The sequence below is a fragment of the Dryobates pubescens genome, chromosome 13 (genome assembly GCF_014839835.1).
Source record: "Dryobates pubescens isolate bDryPub1 chromosome 13, bDryPub1.pri, whole genome shotgun sequence".
In the NCBI taxonomy this organism is placed as follows: domain Eukaryota; kingdom Metazoa; phylum Chordata; class Aves; order Piciformes; family Picidae; genus Dryobates; species Dryobates pubescens.
Genome location: NC_071624.1, coordinates 10,327,586 through 10,352,092, shown reverse-complemented (window position 1 = coordinate 10,352,092; position 24,507 = coordinate 10,327,586). Strand labels below are relative to the sequence as shown.

At 45.8% G+C, this 24,507-nt stretch overlaps 1 pseudogene; it reads right to left on the bottom strand.

Annotated features, from left to right (window-relative positions):
- Nucleotides 1-23,075: 23,075 nt before the first annotated feature.
- Nucleotides 23,076-24,453, bottom strand: LOC128897668 (cytoskeleton-associated protein 5-like; annotated as a pseudogene).
- Nucleotides 24,454-24,507: the final 54 nt, after the last annotated feature.

The following is a 24,507-nucleotide window of genomic DNA, read 5'->3' as shown; positions in this document are numbered from 1 at the left end:
GCCTTTGGCCTTCTCTGGAGCATACTGCTCATGAAATCACCTATGGCCAAAAACGGGCTGGGGAGCCCTGTACTGCTCCCACATCCACCAGTTGCTTCCTACACCCTGCTCTGCAAGCTGCACCCTGATGGACCCAGTCTCCTTTTTCCAAGTCAGGGCTGCAAATATTTATTCGGCCACCCTGCCCAGGGCATCCTCCTTTGGGAGAGACAGAAGCAATAAAAACCCCAGATGCCCTTTTGTTTTCGTGTGAGGCGAGGGATGATAATAGGACGAAGTTTGCGCTGCTGTCACAAGTTCTACCACTGGCCATGGTCAGTAATGTCCCAGCCTTGCTGTCCATTGTGCCCACAGGGTTGGTCCCCTGTGCTGGGAGCACTGGGTTACAGTTTTTTACCCCACTTTGTAGCATTAATCACTGAGATAGGAGCAAGCCTGGTCTGCTTGGCTGTATCTTCCCTGAAGTAACACAGAATAAATAACTCCCTTGGGCAGCCTTTGGGAGAGCTCCGTGGAAAATGGAAAAGGCTGGAAACAGCTTTTTTAACAATCCCTGCCATGGCTCCACTACTAGCCTCTTTAAATTCCTGATTTATTTCTTTTCAGGAGTGACCTAGACCATGAAATCACTTTGAAGTTTTGCTCCTGAGACAAAACATGAGGAAATTATTAATACAACATTTTAAATGCCTTGGGTTTGTTGGTTTTTTTTTATGATAGAGGAAGAACAGAAAAACAAGGGAGAAATAAGAAGAGCTCCTGCAGAGTTGTTTACTCTAGATTAAACTGTCCCAGACTCTCCAGATCTTAACAGCTTTAGCTGAGGAAGAGTCTAAAAGTGATTAATTTTTAAGGTGACAAATAGTGCTTGCAGGCAAGAGGCAATTCAACTGACTGAGCAAAGAGACCATAGACAGGTTGTTTTACCATGTGAACAACATATTTGCTTTCAAGTTAGGGAGACAATTCAGAGCTCTGTATATCTTAGGATACCTTAGGTTTCAGAACTCTGGATACCTGTTTGAGGAAAGGAGCTGTAAACAGGTTGTTTTTCTGTGTGCACAGTATATTTGCTTCCAAGGTAGGGATAAAATTCAGAGGTCTGAATACCTTGGGTTGTGCTGCCAGACCTAGACCCTTTCAGCTGTAGCTTTGCTGGACTTGCCAATGGTCTTTTACCAGCTGATGACCATTCACAGCTTTGAATCATAGAATCATAGAGGTTGGAAGAGGTTGGAAGAGACCTCAAAGATCATCAAGTCCAACCTGTCACCCAACACATCATGACTACTAAACCATGGCACCAAGTGCCACGTCCAATCTCCTCTTGAACACCTCCAGGGATGGTGACTCCACCACCTCCCTAGGCAGCCCATCCCAATGGCTAACAACTCTCTCTGTGAAGAACTTTCTCCTCAGAAAGTTGCTTAGTACAAGTACTTTGCTTGGGCCAGAAAACCCATACATTTCTCTTCTTTCTAGTTCTTCTGACCCAAGTTCCACGACAGAAAACAACTTTTCTAGCAGCAAAAGTCCACCCCATCATAAAGAATATGAAAGAACAGCCTGGACCTCTTTCCTTGCCATCACTGGCCTGAAGGTCACATAACCTTTCAAGAGCTGCTCCTGGGAGAGACTGAAACAAAAACTCTGCTAGGTTGTTCTGGAGAACAGCCAGAAGAAGGGGGGTGCGGTTTCAAAGACAAGATGAAGCAACGCCTGCCAGCAATCGCTGGGGCTGGAGCCACTTCCTGGGTGCAGGCAGAGTTACCTGTCTCACTTGTTATCCCCAGAAAGCCAGATCATCTCTCAGGACTAATGACATTAATTGTGCCTGGATGAAAGCAGATGCACGCCGCTTAATTTATTCTTCCCATGTTGCGGTTGATTGCTTGTTATTCTATTACCCCCCCACTGGATAGATCTTCAAGTCAATTATTGCACTGATGACCTGCCTTTGTTGTTAATGTGACACTCTTGTTTCCTCTTCACTACAACCACCTCTGAAATAACATAATGCCTCAGTTCTGTGCGGTGGCACACAGGGGACGGGCGTTGCGCGCCTCCTATGAGCAGATGAGCGTGAGACAGAGCCTTCCGTGACAGCGGTTTAATGAAACCTTTTGTGAGCTGCAGTTGTCTCTGCTGCGGCCCCCAGACCCCCAGGTTTCAACCAGGCACCCAGAGCCTTGAGAATTATTGATCTGGGTAAACTGGGGAGTTGTAAGCAAAGTTGTTCCCTCCAACAGGAGCGACCTTACAGGAGATAGAGAAGGCGTTGGCTCACTCCTTGTATTCACTGCAGCCTTCCCGTGGGTCTTCATGGTAAATTATGGTCTGGCTAATCTAAGACAATAATTTGAAGAAGGCTGAGGGCTGTCTGAAACAGAAACAGCTGGCAGCCCACAGCCAGGATGTGGGATGCCTTTGTAGCCTAGCAGATCAGACAATGGGGTGCAATACAGACCAAGACTTGAGCTGGCTTCTTCTAAATCACATTAACTTGAAAAACCATTCCTTCCCCGCTGCAGCTGTGACATGATGCCTATTATACAGCAAGATAGGACTACCAAGCTGCCACTCACAGCCCAGTTCTATTTTTCTGCATGGTCTGGCCAAGCTCAGCAGGGATGTGGGTCACAAACCATGCAGGCTGAACAAGACCCTGGAGGATGTCTGCAGAGCAAAACATGCTCATCCTACCACAGTCATTTGCTTTCAGAGCACACTTGTCCTGAGCTGTCCACTGAGCTGCTTGGGTTCAGGGTAGTTTCCTCCTTTCTCATACTCTTCATGAAGGTTTGTCTCCAATGACTGCAGTGTCTGGCAGCTCACTTACATCCTCTGTGCTGTTGTGCTCATACTGAAGAACAAATACACTGGAAATACCCTGGGACTGTTTGGAATGGATAGGGATGGAAGAGTGAGAGGCTGATCCTCTAAAGTAGGGTGCAGGGTCATTCCAACCATGCCCCAAGCAGAGTCACACTCTCTCTCCCCAGACTGAGTGAATCCCTGGTGCTCCCTAATGCAGAGCATGATGGGCCTGGGTGCTTTTCCCTTCTTCACTGCCTCCTCCAGCAATGATGTATTTCAAAACAAGAGTTTTCCCAGTTCAGTTCTACCAGTTATGGAGCAAACACCTTCCCCAAGGCAGTGATTCTTTGACTCAATTTATATTGCTGGCTGCAAAAAGGCTTTCAGAACCTGGGCTCCAACGTGTTTCCTTGTAATAATGTATAAAAAAAAGACTGGTTTGAAGAAGGTTCCTGAAGAATACTGCATCTCTAAGCCTCAGCAGTGTTCAATTGCTCTCTGCTGAATGCAGTGCTTGGGCTGGTTTTGGGGAGCTGTGGCCATTGCAGGGCTCTTGGCTAGGTCCCATCAGGGGTGTGGAATGTCTGCTTCTCTGCACTGGAAAATATAAGAAGAGATTATCCTCAAAACTCAGCCTATGAATGACAGTTAAAAGCTGTGCTGTGGCAGGTCCCTCCAAACCATGGCCAACCCCCATTAACTGAGCCTCCTTCTGCCACTAGAAGCATTTTATCTGCTCTACTAATTCATGATCAAGGGCTCGATTGTGGCCCTGCGCAATGACCGTCTGGCTGGCTGCTTATCCCCCTGAGGGCATTCTTGCTGCTCTTCCTAACTTTCTCCAGTGGACCAGCAAATAAAATATCCCTGGTGCTAACAACTGATCTCAGAGTTGTTTTATTCCCTCCTCACATAATGTTCTAGTCTCTCATAAATGCAGGAAGATGCAGCCTTCAGTTCTGTGTGGTATAGAAGTGCCATTAGGGCAGCTGGTGTGAGCACTGAGCAGCAGCAAATTTAGGATGATAGTGTGCTAAAACAGTTGAGCAACCCACTGTCAATTCCAAAGCTTTCTGGCAGCTCTGTCTTCATTTTGGACATTTCTATCTTTACAGACCTATACAGGAACAGATTAGTAGAGGTAAATTGGATGGCAACTTGGCCTAAAGTGTCAGCAAGGTTAGATTATGGCTCCCTGATGGTATGTAATGCCTGATAATGCTGTCAGAGTTTTCTCTCAGGTCCTGAAAGGTTTCTGTGGGGCTCAGCTGAGAGCACAGGGGATAGAGGGGAGTAGGCAATGCCCTGTGATGAGCTTTGTAGTGGTGATTTGAGGCTGTTTCATGTCCAGGTGCTGTTCTGTTCTTTGCTGGTTATGCTGCCTGCCTTTACCCCAACCCTCTCCATGGGTGCTGGAAAGGGAAAGGGGGTCTGAAGGAGAGGCTTGGTGCCATCTCCAACTTGCTCCCTAGAGTTGCTTTTCCTTCTCCCTGGCTGCATGCAAAGCAGAGGGAGGACCCCCTGTGAATTTATCCTGTTTGAAGTCCCGAGGCAGCGAGCTCTCCAGCGTGGGCGAACTCGCCTTGGCACTACTGCAATTCCCTGTGATCCTCACCCTCCTCTCTGATCTTGTCCAGATGCCACCACTGCTCGTTAAATAAAACAGATTTTTGCATCGTTGCACCCAGCTGCTTAGTATCATCCGGCTTCGATACAAGAAGCTTCACAGAGAAGGGTAGCTGTGAGCACATTCCTTTCTGCACACAAATACAGATCTTTTCCCTTTTAAATCCTGGCTGTATGAACTCCATTCTATTTACTCCATTACCCACAGGCAAAGTGTAAAATTATAGCCCTGCACTTGGGTTGGGAGGCTGTGCTTTGAGCAGCTGCTGCAGCTCAGAAACTCCTATTAATGCTGTGCAGTGAAGGTGAGGGTCGGGGGACCGGGGAGCCTCTGATTACTCAAGGTAAAAATGATGGGAACTTCTCCAAGAGGAATGCACTGAAAGGGCTCCCCAGCCTATTAACCACCAAGATTGGGATGTGTACTGGAGCTCCTCAGTTTAAACCTGATTTGCCACCCTAGAGGATTTTACTCACTTTCCTCATTTAATCCACTTACTTCTGTAGGCAGACAGACAGATGGACAGGGACTGATCCCTCTCTCACTCTACACTGCTGACTTCCATCTGTATGCATTTCTTTAAGGTGTTCAAAGTTGTTCTTTGATGGATAAATCCTCCTGCATCTGAAACTGCCAAATCTGCAATGGTCCTGGCTGGAGCAGGGACTGAGCAGCAAACCTTTATTTATTTACTTTTTGATGCTCCAAGCAGACTGCTCCTGCTGTTCCTGTGAGGCATTGCCTACCCTGCCCCTGCACATGTTCTGCACAGGGGCACTTCTGGCACTGACCTGCCCTGGGAATTGAGAGAGAATCCTCTGACTGAGCAGGGGGGATGCCCTGGGGAATGGCTGGGGACCACAGGGAACAGGGGAAGGAAGATGGCCTCATTTCTCCGTGAAATTTCCCATCATTTGCTTTTCATCTACTTGCATTAAAAACACTTGAATATCTGGATAGAAACATCCTTGGGCATACTTATTTTATAAACAGGCTGGTTTTTAACAAAATAGACTAACTCTGAACATTAGGTTGCACTCACTCTACCTCTGGAAGTATTTTGGAAACCACCACGTAGTAACCTGGCCTTTGACGCTCCTCAATAGGGGAATCCCCAGAAAAATCTGTGAAAGATGGTATCTGAGGTCCAAACTGGCAGATAATGGAGTCTTCAGAGCTAATAACTTCATGCCCTTTTGTTGACTGGCAGCTTCAAAATTGAATGTCTCTGGTTGTTGCTCTTGGGAGCAGAGCTTCCTGTGGCTGTTCCTCAGCAAACAGTGATTAAACTGCAGCTTTATGCTGCCAGGAAAAAAAAAAAAAACAAAAAAGAAAAGAAAAAGAGAAAAAAAAAAAGGAAAAAGAGAAAAGAAGAAGGGGGGAAAGTGACTTTGTAAACAAGCTCTCAGGAGGAGCCCTCCAGCTTGCTCTCCTCACCTTGTGCGTTCAGAAAGCAAACAGCAGCCTCCTACTTCCAAATTCTGAGGCTGACTTAAAAAATTGCCAGACTGAACTATTTGGTTTGTGGGGTTTATTTATTTATTTACCTTTATTTCAAACACAGCTGGAATGCTCATTTCTTGTTTTGATTTTACCACTGTTCAGGTTCGCATTTTTCCAGCTTGACTGTGAGCTGCACTTGCAGGAGAGAGCAAAGTGCCCAGACCCCTGCCTGCACAGGGCAAAGACATGAGGATCACTTATTAGCCAGGCAAAGCTCTCCACTGGCCCATTCCATCTCTCTTGGTTGCTCAGGGTCTCTGTATCCCAAATGGAAGCTGCCTTGAATGAACCCAATAGGGTGCAAAGGTATAGCAGGGCCATGTGACATTGTTCCTGACATACGGAGTTTCTGCCTGAACACAGCTGATGCTCCACTCTCAGCACATTGCTTCCCCAAATTTACCTGCTGAGCAACAATTCTGCAAGAGCATTTGGAAACTGGACACTTGTGCATGACATAAATGAGCAAACACCTTCTTTGATTTGCTGTCCTCTGACTTTTTCATCTTCTTTTCTCTGTTTTCCCTTAGAGGTGGGCAGGACCAGCCTTGACTGCAATGGACACAAGAGCCACCTACAACTGCCCCATCCCTGTGCTGGGGCTCCAGAGCAGAAGCTGGCTGCAAGGTCAAAGCAGATGCTGATAACAATAAACTCTGAGATTAAGTCCAGAAGAATCAGTCATTTTTCTTATGACCTTCAAGGAAAGCCCATTCCTGTTGAAGACAGACTCATCACTGCAGCATCATGAGAGGAGGGATTTTGCCATATAGCTAATGTGGTGTTTTCAAGTACAGTTGCTGATGCCTGATTGTGGTGGGTTGAAAATTCCTCCCAACATTAAATTTGCCAGACCAGCTCAGTTGGAAGCAAATGAAAGCTGTATTTACAAGCAGAACTACAGTCTACAATGAAATGCAATGAATATGTACAAAACATACGGTATTTACAATATTTACAGGTATGAACAGCACCAGGGGAAGCTAATAGCTTATCCCTCACTGCCCCTCCTTCCACCCCTGTACATAAAAGGGACAAGAGAAAGGAGAAGACAGACATTAGACCTAGCCAAAACAATGCAGCCAAGGTCCAGCAGAAGTTAGTATCTCTCCCAGAGCAAAGAAGCGAGAGGAGAGAGAGATTGTTTACATTACTAGCTTAAGTCTGTTATCTTTCCAATGGACTCTTTAGAACTATCATTGTTTTCCTTTTTATGCCTACTAGTGACTTATTTACATTTTACTACTTTCTGTTCAAGACCTGTGAAAATATTTTAAAGGCATAGCTGAAAACTACCACACCGATGAAACATCTCTGGGATCAGGCAGACTGCTTGGACTGAGTGGGCCATTATTCTATCTCACTAATAGCAGACACAGAGAAGCACTTTATAATTAAACCCAGGATAAATGTCATTGCTAGAGTTTGAGGAGAAGAGCTTCTGGCTTTGTGCACATGTGAGTGTGGCAGGAGAAACACAGAGGACGGATTCTGCAACAGCCTCTGTTTCAGCACGTGGGAGGACATTGTAGTCGTTCAGCATTGTGGGCATTTGAGATGTAAAATATAAGGCAATTCCAGAGGCCTGAAGGAGCAGACCAGATCCTTTGCTATTGCTTGAACTGATGGCAATGCCTGCTGTGCCTGGGGTTCAAAGAAGCTGGCATGGGAGGGGAGCGGTGGCACCCTGAGTCCCAAGATCTGCTGTGGGTTCGGGGATGCACTTGAGCACTGTGGACAGCCCTGGTATCTGCAATGATCTAAGATGAAGGGGCTCAGAGGGGCTACAGGGAAAACTCAAGTGATGCAAGAAATGAGAAAGCTGTCTTAGGAGGAAAGAATAAAGAAGCTGGGACCTGTAACAGCATGAGGAGGTGGCTTGAGAAGGGTGAAGTCATGAAGGCTCAGGTAAGGTGACTGCAGGTTTGTTCACCACATCCCATAGCACACTCATTGAAGAATGCTAATGTCAACTAGGTTTTTGCACAGAGGTAGTGCATTGCCAAAACACACTGTAAGAAGATTTTGGAGGCTGATGGTGTCAGCCCAGTCAGTGCAGCTCTTCGTGCAAGAGCTGTTGTGCTTGTGTCTGTCCTTCAACCTACAGCGCAGGGCAGAAACAGAAAGGAGCACAGCACTACCCTGCTGCTTGGTGCTCAGCAAACTCTCAGAGAAAGCTATTCAAGGAAAGGCTGTAAAATTCCTAGGGCTGCTTTGCAAGTGGGATGTTTATCATGATCAGCGTGGGGTGTCACTTAAAACCTGATTCATCCAGATCCCCCTGGAATGGCATGTTTAATATGAATTATTTTTTATCCTCCAGCAATTTTCTGACTGCTCCTCTCTATAGATCTGCAAGATATAGGAAATGGCATGTATCTCCTTTCATGCAATCAATGTGGAAATTAAACTACTTTTTTCCTCAGGGGACATATTTTACCCCAACCAGGAGCCAAGGTAGCATAGCTGGCAGGCTGCTTCACTGCTTCAGGTTGCAGAGGCACACCCTTGTCAAATCCCCTTGGAGACACAGGCTGTGTTTGTTCAGCAGTCAAGGCAGCACCCCTCCAGTTTGGTGCAGCTGGCTCCCCCCTCTCTTTCCCTGACGCAAAAGCCAGCTGGGGTTGCTCCAGTCCACTTCCTGCATTATGAGATCCCTGAATGATTTTGTTACAGTGAAGCCCCACAAACTGTACAGGTGAGGCATGAGAAAATGGATTAATTTGCTCATTCCATCTACAACCCCCTGCCCCACCCAGCATGGGTCATATCCCAAAGTTTTTCCTCTTGGAAGTGTTTTCTTTAATTTCTCTGGATTTTGTCCTCCAGCCCTTGCCCTGGCTCAGTGTCTCCTCTTTTGTCCCACTCAGGTTTCCTTCTCTGAACTGGAGATGCCACCCCAACCTGTGAGCATCATGAGGGCTGCTGTGCCCTGAAGTCCCAGCAGAGAAGGCAGCCCTATATCAGGGGATTTCCTGACCTGTTTGCAAACTGCAGCAGCCAAGCATGGAAAAAAACCCTGAGCAAGATCACGCTTCACAGGCTGAGCAATGCATGCATCTAAGTATGGAGAAGGGACATTGCCTACTCCACAGGGCTTGACGCACACCAAACGTGTGCCAGCAGTGTGTAACGAGCGTGTGTGGGTGTTTGCATGTGTCCCCCTTACCTTCTTGCCTCTGTGAGTACATATGTTTGCAAAAACATGTATGCTTCTGCGTGTTTACGGCCTCAAGCTACCACTGGGTAGGTTTAGACTGAGCATTAGGAAAAAAAATGTTCACAGAAAGAGTGGCCAGGCATTGGAATGAGCTGCCCAGGGAGGCGGTTGAGTCACACACGCTGGATGTGTTTGGGGATATGGATTGGGGGGTGAACTTTGTAGACTAGGGTTATCGGTTGGACTTGGTGATCCTGAGGGTCTCTTCCAACCTGAATATTTCTGTGATTCTGTGATGTCCAGGCTCCAGGATGGAGCCACTCAAGAGCTCTTTCCAAGTAACATTTCCAAATGAAGAAACCTGCGTAACCGGTGCGTAAAGCTTTTGTGAATCAAGCCCTTAATCAGAACTTCAGGTTTCCGAGCACATCCTTCAGGCCTGACAGCCCCTTAATGCATTCATCGCATTAAGAGTTAATTTACAACACGCGGTTTGAGACGAGCTCTCAGCCCCTCGGTAAGGATCCGCCTGAAGTGTGAGCCGGGTATTAACAACCCAAATGTATTCTGCTCTCAGGGGGGAAAAAAAAAACCCCAACCACAGAAAAACCAACAAAAAACACCCCCCATTACCCCTGATATTTTTGCCCTTCAAGGCAGACTCTGGGCCATGGAAAGACATAGCAATGGTGTGACGGGACCACCGCCGTGTTCATGAATTTCAGACGCTGGTGAGAAATTATCTGTTTTGCTGGACCCTTGCTGGGCTCAATCAGTTCCTCCATGGTTGGTGAAAATTAAGAGCCAGTGTGATGCAAAGATGATATTTTAGACACTGCTTGACATCAAGGCTCCCATCCCACTAGCTTTGGTCTCTTCTCTACCTTCCAGGACATGTCCCTTCTCTTTCTTTCTTCAAAAAGGATCAGCGTGTTTGATGTGTTCCCAGTTTCCAGGAAATGAGCTTTCATCTCCAAAGGTTGTGTGTTTCTATGCAGAAATGATAATTTTGTTGGAGAGAGGAGTTCATTGCCTTTGTCCTGGTTTGAGTTAGAACAGAACTAATTCTGTTCAGAGATTTTTACTTTATAGCTCGGTCTCTTCTACTTAACTGTACTTTCAGAAGTTAACAGAACATTTTCCCAGCCAGTGTCTGCTTTGCCAGTGGTAACACTCAATGTTTTCAGTTAGGAAAGGCCAAGGGCACTGCTAAATCTTGTGTCCTGTTTTCAGGGTGCAGAGTGAAAAGCTGCATCTGTGGGGAGGAGAGTAGAGGACAGGTGGCCCTAGACTGACCAACAGGTTATTGCATTCCATATATGCCATACTTGGTATAAAGCTGAGGGGTCTGGAGGGTCAAGCCCTTTTCTTCTATAGCTGATGTCTGAGGTAGACTCTGTTCTGCTTTTGATCCCAATCCACGAGTTCCTGAATCCAGTTCCCAAATCTGCTGCTAAGTCCAGCCTGGGACTTCTGCTACAGCATCAGTGGGTGACTAACTGCTGACAGAAAGGCTGAGTTTGATATTGCATTTGTATGTATTTTATTGTTATTATTTTCATTAAAGTAGTTTCAGTTTTATTTTTTCCAATCCATAAGTTTCTCTCCCTTCCTCTTCCCTTTGGAAAGGGAGAGGGGTTCATAGAAACCATCCCTCACCCATTTAGTGGAGTACCCAGCTCTAGTCCTTGACAGCCTAATACCATCTGCCTGTGCAGAATGTTGGGAACTCTTGGAGATGAACCTTTGAGTACTTTGCTCCATGAAGAGGGCATCAGAAAGGCAGATCTCCCCCCACTTCTCACTGTTCTTCCTCTCTCTGTTTTCTAAGCAGATAAGAATTTTCAGACCATTTTTCTCTTTTGAGACAGTGCTATTCTGGAGGCAAGCCACAAATCTGCTAGTGAAATAAAAAAGCCATGTAAATCACTTCGTTAAGCAGCAGCTTTCTTGGAGAGATCTTGCAGAGCTTTGCAAAGCTTTGCAGACCCAGAAGGTCACAACAGTAACTTTCAATGTATTGTTCTCCCCATGCCCTCTTTTGTCTGCTCTCTCATAGTAACAGGTCAAAAACTGAGACACAAGGGACATGAAGGGAGATTACAAAGCCACTTTTCCAGCACTACAACCCTCTCCCCCTTCCTCGGCCCCACTGTCCACCTTTGCTGCACCAGTATTGCTGCATGGCACAGCTCTCTATCTCAGCTTGTCACATCCCAGCTGCTCCACTGTATTCAGCAGAGTCATATGAGAGGAAGGAAGGTGACAATCAGCTGTATCCCTAGTAGAGATGGCCAGAAAAGCTTTACAGTTGGGGATGAAAAGAACCCATTATTTTAATTTAAAGTCTTTTTCAAAGCATATCAGTTTCAGCACAATATTGTCCAGGAAAAAGAGGCTTACATTATCCTGTGCTCCTATGCTGGCATTGAATGATTTGTATTTTCCATCTGTTTTTATTCAAAACCCAACCAGTTTTCACAAGTCAGTAACACTGAAAAGATTTAAACCTTTGGGGTTTTCAGCTGCAGGAATGGGAAACAAAAAAAAAACAGAGAGAGAGAAGGATTTGTGGAATTCTAATGACAGAAACATGGGGTTCCCACTCTACTCCTTCTGATAGACTGGCATGAGGAACACAAGGAACCTGAGTGCACATCCCACACTGCTTGATTTGAACTGGAGATTTATGTGCACATCTACAGAGAAATAGCCTTACTTATCTGTTATGGGCATCTCATTTCCCCCTACTCAAAATGCTCCATTTTTCCATGAGATAAGTAAACCAGACCTGTTAGTTTTTTCCTGGACCCTGTTTAGAGCAGCATCCCTCCAGCAGCATGTTTTCCTTTTCCTTGATTTGACTCATTTTAAACAGCCAACACTGAGGAAGACATTGCTCTTGCTAGGCTAAGGTTGCTTCACCTTACTGAAAAATGCCCCATCCCGTGATGTGTAGTTTCCTTTCCAGCCGCTGCTCATTCCTCCTCTTGTGTGCTGCCTTGGTGCTCCTTGCCCAGCAGAAAGTCTGCTCTCAAGCATCTTTCTTGGCTCACAGCTGGGGAGATCTGCCTTTTTCCCCCCTCTTGTATGAGAATCTCAGTTTAATGCCAGCTACTGTGGTTTTCCTGTGTTTACAGAAGGTAGTAAAAGTGAGAAAGCTTCCATTACCCAGCCCAGGCAAATACTTTGCTGATTTTTGCAACAGAAGAGAACTCAGTTCTTTGCTGCACAAGAGGCAGACAGATAATCCTTGCACAATTTATCACACATCTCTTGATCCAGTCTTTGAATTTGGGAGCCTTATATCATGTAAATGCATACAAAAGCCTGTTAGGTCCTTTGATCATGTTACCCTGCCACAGTGCACAATTAGTTTGAAATCTTTGTCTGAAAAGCTCCGTAATAGTGTAAGAGACACAGGGGAGGGATTCAGCTTGTCAGAAGAAAATTCTGAGAAGATGGAAATCTGGTACCATTATGTGATTCAAACATAATTCTTGCTGGTCTAACATGGAAACCAAGTCCAGCTGTATCATAAAGAGCTCTAAGACACCGCAGAACCCTCTGTCTGTCTCGGGACAGTCCCTGGCTGTTGATGGACACAGTACATTAAATAGTGAGGTGACAAATGGTGACAACACAGAAGAGAAGCTGATATCAAGGCCTCGACATTAAAGATTTTCTGGTCTAAATGGACACACTGTTTTGGAGAAACACAATGTTGTGCCCATTTCAAAGAATCTATCATTGACTGGCATAAAAATTTTCCAGACTAAAAGTTTAGTTTCCTGCTCAGTCTCTCCTCTTGTCTGTGAGGTGATTACTCCCTCTCTGGAAGGACTCTTGTGTTCTTTGAAAGTGTGTTGACCAACTCATGAGACTGAAGATTTCTGTATACTTCAATTTCACCTTGGCCTTTGACAGTGTTGATTTCATTGCCTTGAGCATCCTTGTCCAGAAGGCATGTCCAGCCTATTTTCTCCAGACACTGCCTGACATCATCCTTTGAATAAGCTATTCTGGAAGTTCACTATCCTTGTGAGAACTTGGCCTCTGCTGGAACCAATCTCCTCTGTCCCACATGGAATACTCATCTGACAATTTACCATTTGTAGTCTCCCCAGTTAGGTGAAAGGATCAAGACAATGACAACATTGCTTCTCCTACACAAGGCACAGGGACTGCTGCTACTACTCGTAGACTTCTGCCTCTGCCTTGGTCTTACTGCTCAAGGTGGCTGGAGCTGCAGCTTCCCAAAGGAGATACAAAAATCCCTCAAAGCCACTTCACCATTTATGCAATATCAGCAGTGTCTCTTATCCACAAACCCCACAGAAGCAGTAAAACCTTCCATCTGAGCTGGGCACAGCCAGGTTTCCAGTGTAATTAAATGTGAGGATCAGTTATGAGAGGATGGGAAGAAATCTAACCCTGTGCAGCATAGGTATTCCAGAGGGAGGTGGTTAAAATAATCCATGCAGCTAATTAGCTATGTTATGTTCTTGTTATTTCTGAGTCCCCTGCATAGTGTCAGATGTTTGATTGCAGCTAATCTCCAGCCACCAGCAAAAGGAAACAAAGAACATCCTCTGAACACTACAGTGGAGGAAAGTTTGTCATACCATCTCTTTGTCTGTGAAAGACCCAGTGAGATCAGCATCTCTGCACAGATGCCTTGGTCTGGGTAGTGCTACCAAACCACAGGGGTTCTCCTTGTTTCATACATCTGGCAGTGCTGATATGCTCTGGTCTTCCTGGAAAAAGACCACCCCACACTGCCTGAAAAATCTAAGCTCCTTCCTGTGCAGCTCAGCTGCTGTCACATCCTTAGCTGACAGTCAGTCTCTACAATTAGAGTTAAGTGCTTTGTTTTTCAAGAGGGAGACAGAGACGAAAGAGCTGCATGTCACATGCTTTGTATTTGTACACACATTGATTTAGCCTCTTGCAAACGTTTAAGCAGAGCAGCAAAGAAGCTCTTCTGGCCACTCTGAAGGACCCTGTGTTAGCAAAGGGATCTGGATCCTGACATTGCCTCAACGAGCCCTGTAAGTATTTTGTGTGGCAGGAAAGCACCAAGGTGTTTAGAGGAGAATGTGAGTCCTCTTGCAAACCTGACTAGAGTTTGGGAAACGTTCACCTGAATATGGCATCCTGGATTGTGTTAGGCAGCAAAGTGTTAGCTTAAAACACGCCAGGCGAATCCTTTGCTGCACAGAGCTATACCTTCAAATGCAGGAGGAGCTGGATGTACAAGAGACTTGATGGTGATCACTTACATGGTACCTGGCTCTTTCAGAGGGTGTGAGACCTCATCTTAGACAGAAAACATGCACATTACACATTATGTGTCCAATTTCAGACCTGTTCTTGCCCTTGTAAGACACAAAGATAGCGTAAGAGCAGGCAGTGAGCAGCAGTGAGGAGACAGGAGGATTGCTCCTGGTCATAGAGGCAGAGGAGATGTTCCCCACAGCTGCATGTACTTGGAACAGAAGCAGTACAGCTGCGAATGGGCTGTGGAAAAGCTGTATTCCTTGGACAATTTGATGGGAGATGAAGCTGGGAATAATGATAGTACCTGAACATTGTTATGCTTCTCTCCTGGGCTTTTTGGCACCGTGAGGGGCGCTGTGTGCTAAAGGAGAGAAAAGCCACATGTCTCCAGGCTTGTGATAATGTGGGAAATTGTAAAGAAATACATTATTTACCAGGTGAACAGAGGAAAGAAGGAAAAATTGCAGGGAATACAAACCCTTGAGAGATCTCTTCTCTAATCCCCCATTAGTAGTAGTTCTCTGAGCAGTGATAATTCAGGAGCAGCCCTTTACCTTCACAGCCAACTGAGATGATTTTTCAATTAGCCAGACTTTCAGGTTGCCTTCAGTGAGTTCTGTGGAGAAAACATTGATGTGCCCTGCATGACTTAACAGGGAATTCATTGTGAAGAGCATCACTGTGTAAATGCTGTAAATCACACTGACTGCAGCAATGGGACTTGCAGGGATGAATGTGTGTAGAGAGAGGGCAGAGTTTGGGGGAGACCTTGGAAAGCCAAGCTGCAGGGTGCTGTTATGCTAAAAGTCCTCTTACTAAAGGCTTAGACTGAGTTTCTTGTGCATGATGGCATGCTTCCTAGTCTTGATGTCTTCTTTTCATGGGCTTCCAGAGTTGTAAGCCATTCCAGGTACCTCAAATGCTCTCAGATCTGCGTATTGAAGTTTCTCAGAGATGAATTAGCACTGTGTAATTGCTGTGATGGATAACATGGCAGTGTATTGAACGGGGCCCTGGAGTCATTCAGGACCTACATTCACCCTTTTTGTTCAGATGGAAAATTAAATGATTCTTAAAATAATAAATGTGCACCCTGGAGAGAAATACTCAGCAGCTCTCTTAGGAGGTGCTGTACTGTTCTTGTGTTGAGCAAGGAATAATGAAGGTAATTGAAAAGTTATTACTTTGGGGGCAAATTTGTCTTGACTTGTATAGTCTTGCAAGTACACTCAACTGCTGAAGCAATCCATGTACTGCAACAGGGAGAGCAGCCATGCTTTAGGAAAACAGGCCATCAGATCCAGAGACAGATTCTGCCTGCCTTGGTCTTTGTTTGCAAAGGTTTTCAGCTAATTCCATCGTTGTATGGTGCTGCCTGATCTGACCAGAGTGAGAGTGTGTCATCTGGGCTGAGGCAGGCTGAGTTCTCCCAGACCATGGAGAGCTCACTAAGCTGCAGGCAATGGGGTCAGGAAAACAGTGTGCTTGGATATGAAGAGCCATGTAAGTGCTGTATGAGAAAGTTTGGCCCTAGCCAACTTGTGGGCGTTACTGAGTCACATCAAGGGAGACTGCAAGGATTTGGCCATGCTTCCTCTCTCTGGTATCAGCAATTTGGTTTCTTCTGTGTAATTTTGTGTTCTCTGTGGCTGTAGCCAAATGGTGGAGATGGAAGCAGGAAGGGAGGACCAGTGGGTGGGAGGACAATCGGCTGAATGATGTGGCTCAAAGCACACTGAGCTGGAGAATGCTTGTGAAAAGCCACTGAGATGGCAGAGCCAGATGTTTGAGGCAAGGTGGAAGTGTTGGGTTTCTTTGAGCCTAAAGACAAGAAGGACAAAGAGGATATTGTTGCCAGCTTCAGCTACACCAAGGGAACTGAGAGGCTGAAGCTGGACTGTCCTGAAAGGTGCACAGCAGCTGGCCAAGAGGCCATGAGCACAGACTGCAGCAGGAGCAATGTCTAAGGATATAATGAAAAAACTAATTCATAACAAGCAGTGTGGTCCTAAGAAGGAGCAGTGGTGGTGCAGTCTTTACCTTTGGCAATACTAAAAACTCAGCAGGACAAGGCCAAGACCAACATGATCTAACTTTGAAATTAACCCCTTTGTGCATGGGGGAGGACCACAGATCTCCAAAGGTCTCATCCTGCCTCACTTGTGCTGCTGCTTTGGTGCTGATTTAAAGAGAAGAGGAAATTAACCTTGCTAGTTCTTCAGAGGCAAGAAAGCTGTGGGAGCTGCCTCTGCCTCGTAGGATAGTTGTATCTCAGGCTAAGATACAGATGGGTTGTGATAAGGGTTGGAAGGGTTTGTCAGAACTCTTAAACCTGTCAATGACAGTGACTGTTCCCTCCAGAGAAGGGCAACAAGGCTGGGGAGGGGCCTTGAGCACAAGCCCTATGAGGAGAGGCTGAGTGAGCTGGGATTGTTTAGCCTGGAGAAGAGGAGGCTCAGAGGAGACCTCATTGCTCTCTACAACTACCTGAAGGGTGGTTGTAGCCAGGAAGAGGTTGGTCTCTTCTCTCTAGCAACCAGCACCAGAACAAGAGGACACAGTCTCAAGCTGTGCCAGGGGAGGTTTGGGCTGGAGGTGAGGAGAAAGTTCTCCATGGAGAGAGTTGTTTGCTATTGGAATGTGCTGCCCAGGGAGGTGGTGGAGTCACTGTCCCTGGAGGTGTTCAAGAGGGGATTGGACGTGGCACTAGGTGCCATGGTCTAGTCATGAGGTCTGTGGTGACAGGTTGGACTCGATGATCTTTGAGGTCTCTTCCAACCTTGGTGATACTGTGATACCTGATCAACAAGGGGTGGGAGTCTCCTGTGAGATGGTGCATTAAGTCCTTGGGATGTTTTCAGGGATGGTGCAGGAGTGGCTGCGTGAGCTTGTCATGTAAGAGTGGTCCCCCCCCCCCGCCCTGCACACCCTGAGGAGAGAAAAAAAATCAAGAGAACCAAAGAAAAAAAAGGGAAAATTTGCTTGGCAGTGTCTACCTGGGACCTGGCCTAGTTGAAGGGAATTTCAAAGCAACACTTCAAAAAGGGGAAGTTGTTTTATTTATTTATTTTTTTTTTCCTTCTTAATTAATTCAAATTAAATTAAAGGGTTTTTTTTTATGTTGAATCTGATTTTTGGTTTGTTGTGTTGTTTTGTTGTGGTTTTGGTGTTTTTTTTTTTTTAAAGCTCTCAAATAATTAGAGTACTTAAAGTAAACAAGGCTCTTCATGCTTTATTACCTGATGTGTGTTATGGCTCCATTAATGCACTGTGGCACTTCTGCCACTTTCCATATTTCACAATGTGGTTTTATTTTTTGAAGATGGGATTCACATCATCAGCACTAATTGCCAGCAAAACAGAAATGAACCTTCTAAAAGGGAAATAATTTTATAGCTCTAATTCGATTAAGTAGTAAAGCTCATTGTTTCCATCCTAGGTGGACAGTGAAAACACAAGTAAAGTTAATATTTACTCATCTTAATGTGCAGGCCAGGCAATCACACTGCCCGTGGTGGTGAGGACTGTGTGACTCTCACTTTCTCCCCTGCTGGATGTTTGAACATCCTCCAGGCAAACAGGAAAGCGAGGAGGTCTTGGTGCTAATTAGAGAGAGGAAATTCTCTTTCCAAAGGGCTCCTGATTTTAATTGTGTGCTCAGGACTACAGGAGCAGGTAGGTGGCTGTGTTCGGTGATAATGGCCAAGAATCAGTAGTGAGAGAGCGGCTCTGGAAGGAGCCATGACTTAGACATGCAGAAGCATGCATGCAGGCACAGGTGCCACACACAGGCACAGCCACACACATGCTCTTCCCTGGGTAGTGCTCTTTTCCCACACCAAAATCTTTGCATGCTTACAGAATTTTGGGGGTGGTTTCTGCCCTGCTGTGACTCCCCCAGCATAGAGTGTTACAAAGGGACAGAGCAAAGGCAGGAGCAGAGCAGAGCTGAGTGTGCTCTGTGTCAGGAAGGAGAGACTGCAGACCAGGAGAGCTTTTGCAGTCAGCAGAGAATTGTGTCTCCTTGGCTACTGGTTCAAACACACCTCAGGACAGCCATGTCTGAAAGGCTTTGCCTCTGATAGTTTTACTTGCCATGTATCTGTAAATCTCCTCACTCCATCACTGCACTGAGCACTTCACCAGCTTGGCTGGTAGACACTGGGCTCTTTTGTAGGAAAGATGCTTCTACAGGTCAGGTATAGATACATATGTGACAAGAAAGATCCTGACTGTTGCCCAAAGCAGGTAAAAGTCATCACTTTGCTATGTCAGAACTGTGCCAGGTGCAGAGAGCTTTCAGGTCTCTGATTTGTCTGTGACTGCACTGAGTCCACTCTAACCATAGAGGCTTCACATGCCCAGCTGAGCATTGCCTTCAGCCACATCATCTCTATTTGGAAAAAAAAAAATAACCAGAGGGCTGGAGCACCTCTCATACAAAGAATGGTTGAGAGATCAGGGGCTGTTCAGCCTGTGGGAGACATGGCTCTGGGGTGATGTAATTGCCACCTTTCAGTACTTAAATGGGGCTATAGGCAAGATGAAGACAGTCTTTTTTAGCAGGGCCTGTTGGGACAGGACAATGGGTGATGATCTTAAATTAAAAGAAGGGATATATAGACTAGGTCTGAGGAAGACATTTTTTGCAATGAGGGTGGTGAAACACTACTACAGGTTATCCAGAGAGGTGGTAGATACACCATCCCTGGAAACATTCCAGGTCAGGCTGGATGGGGATCTGAATAACCTGACTTAGTTGAAGATGTCCCTGATCATTGCATGGGGGCTGGACTAGATGACCTGTAACAGTCCTCTCCAGTCTAAAACATTCTGTGTTTCTATGAATGTCAAGCCTGGCTGGGACCTGCCAAGTCAAGGCAAGGTTTGGGTCCACAGCTCTGCAAACTGGGCTAGCTGTTGATGAATAGACACTAAACCTGTGACCTCTGGATCAGCACTGACCTGAATTTACACAAGCTACTTCCAAGACCATTTGTGCTGGGTAGGAGCAGAATTATACATTTTCTGGTCTCCTCACAGTCCTCACAGTGAAGAAGGAAAGAGCCCCAGAGCACTGCATGTCTGCCATTTGGTTTCCCCACCAAGCCTCCTCAGCATCTTGCAGGATTGGCCCTGCTGCATCCTGCCTTTTAATTGCTGACTGATTGTAATATAGCATTTTATTTTCCATGTAATGATTCTTGGGGCCCCCAGATGTTCTCCTCAAGTGTGGTTGCGTCAGCACTAGGGACTGAATGACTGATACCAGCAATTTTTACAGCTTGAAAGAAGAGAAATATGTGAAGAGGGTTTAATTTAGCTCTAATATTGTGTCTTCATCTTCAAGACTCCACAAGAAAATGACACCAAAAGGTTATTTTACAACGAGAGGAGGGAGAATTAGCCTGAGAGAGGGAGAGCTCACCAAGCTGGCTTTCTAATATCGGTTCATTACACAGAACACGTTTGCGCTGCCGCTTCGCTGCTGCTGTTAATTTAACCCTGGATGATTAAAAGCTGTAATTGCACCATTTTAAATAAATGTCCACTATCTGGATTATTATATTTTTAATTACTGTGGCTATGTCAAACGCTTTTATCCCCCTGATTGATTTGTTTATAATGCATTTATTTATAATTCATTGATCTCCCTGACCCTGCTGTCTCCTGGGCAGCCGGTTTGGTCATGATTTCAGCAAATGGAAGAGGACTGAACCTGGAAAGAGCAAAAGGTACCAGGTCAGCTCTCTTTTATGAGCTCTGTGCAGCTCTCCATCTTCACCTCTTGACCCAGGTGCTCTTTTGCACTTCCCCAAGGCTGTGGGGGTGGATGAACAGTCTGGAGGACTAGCTGTCTGTGAGGCAGGATGGGGGGAAATGCAATTGCCTTCCAGAAAACCTAGGACTCCGAGGTACCATCCTGTGTGTTAGCATCTGTTCCTCAAATGTTACTTCACAGAGAGGAACCTGGAGGATTCTGAAAATGTGAAATTTCCCTGCCAGAAGGCATGATTTCATGTCAGACTGAGTTACATGTGCTGGAAACAGTTCTCTCAGGGCACAGTCCTCCACTGTCCAGATCAGAATGCAAATCATATTTCTAAGCCTTGCTCTCTTTCTTAACACTACCTGAATGTGACTGTTGGGTAAAATCCAGAATAAGCACCCAGACCCATGCTGGACCGTCATACCATGCTACATGCCGTTCTCTGCTGGGGGCAAGAAGGTGCAAGCAAGAATAACTTGAATATCATCATATTGATGCTCAGGGCACTCCTGCTTCTTTCTCAGAGGCTGTGTGGAGGAGCACTCATGAGAAAGCAATGAATGAAGGTAGTCACAAGTTTGCTTGATGCTGTAGGACTCCAAGGCATCTCTGCTGGTGCACATCTCCTATCACATGTAGTATCTGCAGGACAGGCACTGTCACTTGCTCTGACTTTGTGCTGCACACACTATGGGAGATTTCTGGCTGCTGACAAGAGCCCTGAGACGCTCTGATAACACAATGCAGCAAGATGAATATTCTACCTGCCTGGCAAATACTAAAAGACTTCCAAACATTTGACTTTCTCCCATTTTCTGCAGTCTCTGGAACCCTTAAGGGCTTCAGCATTATAGAAGAGAAGCATCCCTGTATCCCCTGGCTACAACATAGTGTATGGCCTTAGCTTATCAGTGTTGTCTGCTAGTTAATGTCTCTAGCAGTGTGCCAGATGAAGCACTACTGCTGTGGTATGGGTCAGGAGGAGACCCTGATGATAGCACACCAGAACAGGCTTTTGCAAGAGGAGTTCTTTTACTGGGCAAGTTTCAGTGTCAAAGCAGTAGATGGGCAGCTCTCCCGGGTAACTGTGCTGGAGGGCTGTTTGGGCATTTGTACTGAGCTTTTTCAGGACTTAGTGGAGAGAAAGCTATAAAACTAGCTCCTTGTAGGGCACTGGCCACTAGCAAAAAGGGAGTACAACATTGAAGGAAATCTCCTGGAACAGCATGTCCAGACTCCTGAGCTCACAGCTCAGCATGGATATGAATTTATTTTCAGAAGGCCACATAAAGGGCACCCTTGTAAGCCACACAGCTCCACTCCATCCTTCAAGCTTGTGCTGCTTAGTACAGAAAAGGGGTGTCCTAGGGACAGAGCGGGAAGGAATCAAAGAACAGAAAACCTAGAAGCTTCAGTGGTGTTCTCACAGTGGATCCTCCTGGTAACCAGACAGAAAATAAGGCAGAAGCTGGATATGGATTTAGCAGGGCCAGATACTACCAGAAGCTAGATATGGATTTAGTAAGGGTACTAAAACTGCCCTTGGACAGATACAGCACTGGATGAGTGGGGTATGGGAGAGGGGATGACCAGGACTTTGTTGTTAAAGAGGTAAAGAGAATTACAGTCTGTAGCAAGCAAGGCATTTTGGCTATGCAGAAAGAGACATTTCACTCTGAGATCTCTGGGGAGTGTTTTTCTCACTGGCCAGTAATCAGACCAGATATATTTATTTTTGTTCTCATTTTAATAAAAAATATTGGTTTGCCATATTCACCAGCTCGCCCTGCCTGAGTACAAAAGCTTAATAGCACTTTGGCTGTTTTGTTTATTAGCAAATAATCCTTGCAAACCACTGAACATCCTTGACAGACTTGCTGTTACACCTGACACAGAGCTGAAGGCTCCTGCCTTCAGGAACTTAGAGGCAAGAGGGATGTTAAATACAAATCAGGGCAGTTTTACATGAGAGTAGCAGGCTGGGCTGGGCTGGACTGAGGCATTGGCATTCTGTAATTGTCTACAGCAACTCTGCTCTCTTGAACTCTTTCTGTTTCACAAGTAGAAGCGAGTTTGAAAGTCTATGCCTTATTGATTTTACCTAAGAAAAAAACCCCAGAAACTTGTACAAATCACTTTCCCTAATGAATTTCTTATTATAACCTTTCCTTTTGGTAGGCACATTGTGCAACTGGTGGTGGCTGGTGGCTGTGCAGCAAGGCAGAGATGCTGTTTGAAAGCCCTGATCTCTTCAGGCAGCTCTCAGCTGGGAACCAGAGCACTGTTGATCTGGTATTTTACTAACCATGAATATTTTGACTGGAAAAATCCTATGTTAGAAAGACTGCTGTGGAGGTTGTCTGGGCAGGGTTGCCACCCCACCTGGTTCTCTGCCCTGTGCCCTGGGCCAGATTTGTGTGCTCTGTGTTCAGTTTTGCCCTCAGGCATCAGTCTCACCCAGCTTGCTTTTTCTGAAGTTGGATTATGACATGGAAATGTGAAGAATTTAAGTTCTGGGGAAAAAAGCCCAAACCCTAGAGCTGTTCTCTGTAGTGTGCAGAGAAGCTGGGAGACCCTTTTCCTTTTGTCTGGGCTGTCTCTCTCTGACTTTGGAAAGAGAAGCAATTTGGTTTTCTATTTCCTTGCACCCCTTGATGATAGATTTTCCACGTGGCAGGATGGCATCACCTCTTTCCCCTTTATGGTCCCTCCTCAGTTCCATGTTGATCTAAGGGGAGATGCTTCTACCATGGTGTACATCCCTAAGGGAGGAGAAAGAAGAGGCTCTCTCATGTCCTATTCTGTCCAGGTAATGACCAGGCTTTGCTTCACAGAGCTCTGCAAAAAGAGTGAGAGCTTTTCTAGGAAAATATCCTGCTTTCCTTTGGGTCATATTTTCTTACATTCATTGAAATCTGCTACATCCTCCTGCAGCTTTCTTTGGAGCAAATTTTCCAGAAGATTTTCTCTAAATCATCACATGTTTTGTCCTTTGCAACCCTGCAAGCTATCTGGGGAATATCTTTCCCTGCTCCTACAGCTGTTTCATTTGCCCCCTGCTTGGTAGTAGGACTGTGTTTTTTGGAGGTAAGCTTCCACCTTAGACCCAGCTGCATCCTCACTCTAGGTGAGGTGGTCCAGGATCCTCACTCCTTTCGCCTTGCACTAGTGTTGCTGAGCTTTCAGGGCCCACAGCAGGAACCTGTTTGTATGTTGCCTCAGTTTTTGCTTTGATAGAGTTTTCATGAGCATGTGGCCATCCAGCAGAATTTCATCAGGTTGGTGGTGCCTGGGAAAAAGCAATGTGGTCCTCCATAGGCACTTCACCAGCAGGTCACAAAAACAATCTGGGCTGCCTTGAAGCAGCTTCAGCAAGACACCAAAAAAATCCTCATTTGATCAGATTTTTCCAGTACTCTCTTAATGAGGACATTCAGGGACTGTATGAGCTTCTGATCTTCCTCTGTGCCTCTGCCCAGGAAGCATAGTGTTAAAGCACTTCCATTGAGGCCTCCTTTACCGGTTTCTTCTCCTGGAACCCAGAGTTACAGGCCTTGATGACACAGCTACATGACAGAATGATTTGTTCCTTTCCTTACTTCTTATCTGTTGTTCCCTTTTGCTGGCTGATAAATTTCAGTGATTGAAAGCTGGCTACAAGGAACTCATTAATGTGCCCAGACATGGCTTCTGGTTTGTCCTTCTGTCTCAGACTCAGCTCAGGTTTTTTTCATTATTTGGATGCTGGTGTCAGTATCACCACTGCAAATGCAACAAATAAGGGAATTAGTGGTGGAGGTGACGTTATGACATGTGTCATCAGTGTCTGAGGAGATAGGCAGGGTTTGAAATTCAGGGATGGTTTCTAATGTGATTATATCCTTCAGTCACTGTATTTGTGAAGACCACAGCGTTAGCTTGCTCACCTGTGTGTGAAGGCAGAGTTTGGGGATCCACATGCACCACACTGAAAGTTCCTCCTTGAGAGCAGGTGGGCTATAGCCTTGAGGATGCATCTGCTGTTTGCTGGTGACTTCAGATCTTGTGTTGGAATCATGCCGAGGTTTCATGCTGAAGGAACTCTTGACCTGCCAGTTCCCTGTTTTGCAATGCATCCAAACACCATCATATGCTCTTTGGGAACACCCCCAACCACCTTGAGCAAAGCTTTCCCATGAGTTTTGCAAGTTGTGACCAGCACTGTGAGCGCTGGTCTTGGTCTCCAAGGAAGGCAGCTATCCTTTTCAAGGTTTTGCTGGGGCTCCATCCCTGCAAATTCAAACTCCAGAATAGCATTTGACAACCAGTCCAAGATCTTGAACAGATCCTGGAATGATCCTGTGAGAAAGC